Here is a 6,604-nt window from a genome sequence, read left to right as displayed (position 1 = left end):
AGGAGTATTCTCCAACACCACAGTTCAAAAGCATCAATTCTTCAGCACTCAGAATAATCAGCATTAATTTGTGAAAACACTCTTGAATCAGTGTGTCTACAGTATCCTATCATATAGTTAGAAGAAATTCAAAACTTGGAATTATAATGTGTGAAAACTGAAAAGTAAGCATAGGCAATAAAAAAATGTTTTTTTTTTTTTTAAATATCCCGTTACAAGAAAGGAAGCCAAAATGACCATTATAGCAGAGGAGATTGATGATTCTTTCTGCAGCTTAAATCTTTGTCGATTAGCACATCTATTTTCCTCCTAGAGATATGTTTGTTAGCACTAAATCACAGACCCATCCATACAGACAGGATATATATGTACATATCCTAGAACTGCAGGCCATTCAGGTTCTAAACTTGCCTCTAAGAATAATGGCTAGAATAGGTAGCGGTCATTAGTCATCTTCAGGCATCTGGCACCCTCTCTCAGTCTGATAATGGCTCGTGCCTGTTGGGTTGCACAGTTAGTGGTGGTGTTCATAAGAGTTTATAGCTGCCTCCTCCCTTCAAAAGACCTCTCTTTCACTGTGCCGCACTTCCCATTTTAACAGAACACACAGAGCGCTGGAGCAAGGAATACTTAGGGGAACTGATGTGTTAGACAGGCCCCAAAACGTGGGGCTCAGACCACCTCTGCCAGGAAGCCTGTGCTGTGTTCCATTGCTTCAGTCATATCTGAATCTTTGCAACCCATGAACTGTATAGCCCACCAGGTTCCTCTATCCATGAGATTTTCCAGGCAAGACTACTGGAGTGGGTAGCCATTTCCTTCTCCAGGGGATCTTCGCAATCCAGGGATCGAACCCAGGTTTCCTGTGTCTCCTGCACTGCAGGTGGAACCACCAAGGAAGCCCAGGAGGCCTGGTAAATGATCACATATAAATGCTCAGGTTTAGGCTCTTTGTCAGAGTTTTGGGAAAAGCACCTAAAACAAATGGGACCTAAGTCAATATAATCCCCTTTTCCCTGTCCTGATGGAGCTGCTGGTTCTGATGGCTCAGTTCCTACGACTCATTCTCTGCTGAAGGTACATGGGCTGCAGTTGGGTGCAGTTGTCAGATCATCTCTCTGTTCCAAATCAGAGCTCCACACCGAACTGAAATGATCTCCGTTGGTGGACTCAATCTCAGATGGCTACACTCCAAACGGAGCTAATGAACACTACTTTCTAAACTTTTCATATTGGAGTATAGCTGTTCAATAGGCTTCCTTGGTGGCTCAGTGGTAAAGAATCCACTTGCCATTGCAGGAGACGTGAGATCACTTGCTGGGTGGGGAAGATCCCCTGGAGGAAGAAATGGCAACTGTCTCCAGTATTTTTTTTTTCCTGGAAAATCCCATGGACAGAGGAGCCTGGCAGGCTACAATCCATGGGTTGCAAGAGTCAGACACGACTTAGTGACTAATCAACCACAACAAACAGCTGTTTAATAATGTTGTGATAGTGTCAGGTGGATAGTAGAATTTTATATATATGAGGAGGAACTAAAAAACCTCTTGATAAAAGTGAAAGTGGAGAGTGAAAAGTTGGCTTAAAGCTCAACATTCAGAAAACGAAGATCATGGCATCCGGTCCCATCACTTCATGGGAAATAGATGGGGAAACAGTGTCAGACTTTATTTTTTGGGGCTTCAAAATCACTGCAGATGGTGATTGCAGCCATGAAATTAAAAGATGCTTACTCCTTGGAAGAAAAGTTATGACCAACCTAGACAGCATATTCAAAAGCAGAGGCATTACTTTGCTGACTAAGATCTGTCTAGTCAAGGCTATGGTTTTTCCAGTAGTCATGTATGGATGTGAGAGTTGGACTGTGAAGTAGGCTGAGCACCGAAGAATTGATGCTTTTGAACTGTGGTGTTGGAGAAGATTCTTGCGAGTCCCTTGGACTGCAAGGAGCTCCAACCAGTCCATTCTGAAGGAGATAAGCCCTGGGATTTCTTTGGAAGGAATGATGCTAAAGTTGAAACTCCAGTACTTTGTCACCTCATGTGAAGACTTGACTGATTGGAAAAGACTCTGATGCTGGGAGGGATTGGGGGCAGGAGGAGAAGGGGATGACAGAGGATGAGATGGCTGGATGGCATCACTGACTCGATGAACGTGAATCTGAGTGAACTCCGGGAGTTGGTGATGGACAGGGAGGCCTGGTGTGCTGCGATTCATGGGGTCGCAAAGAGTCGGACACAACTGAACGACTGAACTGAACTGAACTGAACTGATATATATATTAGTATCCATTCTCCTCCAAACTGAGGAGACATAACACATAACACTGCCACATAAGCCTGAACAGAATTCCCTGTGCTATACAATAGGTCCCTGCTGGTTTTCCATTTTAAATACAGCAGTGTTTACATGTCCATCTCAAACTCTCTAACCATCCCTTCCTCCCATCCTTCCTCCCTGGTAATCACAAGTTCTCCAAGTCTGTGAGTCTGTTTCTGTTTTGTAAATAAGTTCATTTGTATCATTTCTCTTTAGATTCCACATATAAGCGTTATCGTATGATACTTATCTTTCTCTGTCTGACTTACTTCGTGCAGTATGACAGTCTCTAGGTCCATCCATGTTGCTGCAGATGGCAGTACTTCATTCTTTTTAATGGCTGAGTAGTATTCCATTGTATAATGTACCACAACTTCTTTATCCATTGCTCCGTGGATGGATATTTAAGAACAGTTTTGGTGGGTTTAGGTGAAATCTGTTGAGTAGGTATGTCACACACAGAGGACTGGGAGATTCCAGATTGTGTGGAGTGGATCAGGTTTGATATGTTGGGAGTGAGATGTATTCTCCTTTTAGTAGAGTTAAAGAGCATCTTTAGCAGGTATATCAGATTCAGTTTAAGTGTTTTCCTAGATTTGCTTCACCAAATCAACCCATAGAACTTAGCTGCTTGTGCTGTGGAGAGACAGGCCACCAGCTCTCTGAGCTCCCTTCAGTAAGGACTGGGCTCTGAGTTGGTCTCCATTGTACCTGCCACAGAGGGAGGTCAGGTGCTTCCTGTACCCAGGACTGTCCCAACCAGACCCAGGAAATGGTGGCTCTTCACTCTGCTCCAACCAGACATGAAGCACCATGGCTGAGGCTGTGGGATCTGGCTTCCTCTATAGCTACCTGGAAGGACTAAACAACAGATAAAAATAACAGAGATGAAGGAAAATTAATGCTATGTGTGGCAATTTCTAACTGGATCAGCTGTTAACAATTGCAGAGCCTGCTAATACTACTAAGACCATATGCAAATATATAAAAGTTATGGACCAAATTAATCAATTATAAAATTAAACATAAGCTATATAAGACTTCCCTAGTGGTACAGTAGATAAGAATCTGCCTGCCAATGCAGGGAACACAGGTTCCATCCCTGGCCCCAGAAGATTCTACATGCCACAAATCAACTGAGCTGTGCACTACAACTATTGAGCCCTTGTGCCCACAGCTGCTAAAAGCCCACATGCCCAGAGCCTGTGTTCTGCAACAAGAGAAGTCACCACAATGAGAAGCCCATGCATTGCAACAAAGAGTAGCCCCTGCTCATTGCAACTAGAGAAGGCCCATAGCAATGAAGACCCAGCACAGCCTAAAATAAATAAATTAAAAAAATAAGTTATACAACCCCAGCTTACTCCACTCAAAAAATTAACTCAAAAAGACTTAAATGTCAGACAAAACCATGAAACTCCTATAAGAAAACATAGGGTAAAGTTTCTTGACAAGGGTCTTCACAATGATTTTTTGATAGATTTTGTTTTTTTTTTTTTCTTTTTAATAGAATCTAAGGCATAGGCGGAGAAGGCAATGGCATCCCACTCCAATACTCTTGCCTGGAAAATCCCATGGATGGAGGAGCCTTGTAGGCTGCAGTCCATGGGGTCGCTAAGAGTTAGACATGACTGAGTGACTTCACTTTCACGCATTGGAGAAGGAAATGGCAACCCACTCCAGTGTTCTTGACTGGAGAATCCCAGGGACGGAGAAGCCTGGTGGGCTGCTGTCTATGGGGTCGCACAGAGTTGGACGACTGAAGTGACTTAGCAAGGCATAAGGAGCAATATCAAAACTAAACAAGTGGGGCTACATCAAAGTAAAAAACTTCTTCAGATCAAAAGAAGTCAACAGAGTGAAAAGACAACCTATGGAATGGGAAAAAATATTTGCAAACCATATACCTGGAAAGGGTTTAGTATCGAAAATATATAAAGAACTCATAGAACTCAATAGCATAAATAAATAAATAAATAACCTGCCCCTAAAGAAAAAAAAAATCCAGTTAAGAATAGGCAAAGGCCTACATTTTGAAAAAAAAAAAATAAAGACACAAAGTGACCAACAGGTATACGAAAAGATGCTCAACATCTTTAGTCATCAGGGAAATGCAAAGCAAAATCACAATGAGGTATTGCCTCATGCCTATTAGAATGACCACATTGTCAAAAAGACAGTAGACAAGAACTGCTTGCAAGGATGTGAAGAAGACTATTGTACACTGTTGGGGGCTTATAAACTGATACAGCCATGTGGAAAACAGTATGATAAATCCTCAAAAAATTAAGAATAGAACTACATATGATCAACAATCTTACTTCTAGAAATATACTCCAAAGAAAGCAAAACACTAACTCTAAAATATATCTATACCCCCATATTCACAGCAGCGTTATTTATGATAGCCAAGACATAAAAACCACTGGTGTTCATTGATGGATGAATGGACAAAGAAGATGTGGTATTTACAGTCAATGGATTATTACTAGGCCATGAAAAAATGAACAAATCCTGCTCTTTGTGACTCATGGATTAACTCTGAGGGCATTATGCTAAGTAGAATAAGTCAGAGAAAGATTAATGCTGTATGATCTCAATTGCATGTGGAATCTAAAAAAAAGTCCATTTCAGATGAGATATATTTATGATTGATTCACGTTGTATGACAGAAACCAACATAACATTGTAAAGCTATTATCCTCTAATTATTTAAAAAAAAAACAGTGATAAATGGCAAAAAACTACTACTTAGTTAAACCTTAAAATATTTTTTCTTTTAAAAAATTTTGTTAAGGGATTAAATATTTTAGTCAAAGGTATTCTCAATAGAAGAGTTCAAGCTTCATCTAATTGTGAACATAAACAATCAGTAACATTTCACAGATGTTATATTCAGATCTACAAGTAATGTCTGTAAATTTAAGAGGAATATTCATTGCTTACTATCACATAATGTCTTTCAACCCTGATAAATCACCGTTGTAAATACTGCAGAATTGTTTTATGCTCTGCACTGTGTTCACCTATGCATCAGCAGTGGCCTACCACAGGCTTCTGAATAAAGATGATTCACAGGATAAGAGATGCAGAAAGTATTTTCCCTGGGCCTGTGTGGTATTAGCTGTCAGAGCAGCTGTTTAGGGTTAAGAATTGCTCTGTGCCACGGCTGAGTGACAGTTGTGCCTGAAAGTGAAAGTTGCTCAGTCGTGTCTGACTCTTTGAGACCTCATGGACTATACAGTCCATGGATTTCTCCAGGCCAGAATACTAGAATGGGTAGTCTTTCCCCTCTCCAGAGGCTCTTCTCTACCCAGGGATCCAACCCAGGTCTCCCACATTGCAGGTGGATTCTTTACCAGCTGAGCCACCAGGGAAGCCCAAGAATACTAGAGTGGATAACCTATCCCTTCTCCAGTGGATCTTCCTGACCCAGGAATCGAATCAGGGTCTCCTGCATTGCAGGTGGATTTTTTACCAACTTAGCTTTCAGGGAAGCTCTTATACTTGGCAGGGTCTTTAATAAAACAAGACTAGGGCAGGGGTGTCTATTGGCTTGATGAGTGACTGACAGGAGAAGAGAGTGGAGCCCACTTCCCTTCCTCCCACTAGTGGACTACTGTAATGATTAGCGATTACACATGATTTGCCTGGAAGAGACTAGAGGTATATTACCCCCGGTTGTGCTGGATACCCCTACTCTAAAGACTCTATGTTTTCCTTCCAGAGAACTGACTCTTTCCTTAGAATAGAAAGGATGCTGCTGCTAAGTCACTTCAGTTGGGTCCGACTCTGTGTGACCCCATAGACGGCAGCCCACCAGGCTCCCCCTTCCCTGGGATTCTCCAGGCAAGAACATTGGAGTGGGTTGCCATTTCCTTCTCCAATGCATGAAAGTGAAAAGTGAAAGTAAAGTCTCTCAGTCCTATCCGACTCTTAGCGACCCCATGGACTGCAGCCCACCAGACTCCTCCATCCATGGGATTTTCCAGGCAAAAGAGTACTGGAGTGGGTTGCCATTGCCTTTTCCCATGAAAGGATGAGTAAGTATCAAAGGTAATTTCTTCCAAGGCAAATGAAATAAATTATGCTGAATAAACTAATTATTAAGAAAATTCCAGAGTTACATCCCAATAATGAAATTGTGAGATTAAAGGAGCACCCTCCTATGTTTCATGTCTTTTCTATATTGTATGAAAGAAATGTGTCCCATGAAGGCAGACCTCACTTGACTCCACAGAATGTGAATCTTTAAGTGGAAAGGTGACCCAGTGAGCATAGTTTT

Source organism: Ovis canadensis, chromosome 5 (assembly GCF_042477335.2).
Source record: "Ovis canadensis isolate MfBH-ARS-UI-01 breed Bighorn chromosome 5, ARS-UI_OviCan_v2, whole genome shotgun sequence".
NCBI lineage: Eukaryota > Metazoa > Chordata > Mammalia > Artiodactyla > Bovidae > Ovis > Ovis canadensis.
This window is presented reverse-complemented; position numbering follows the sequence as displayed.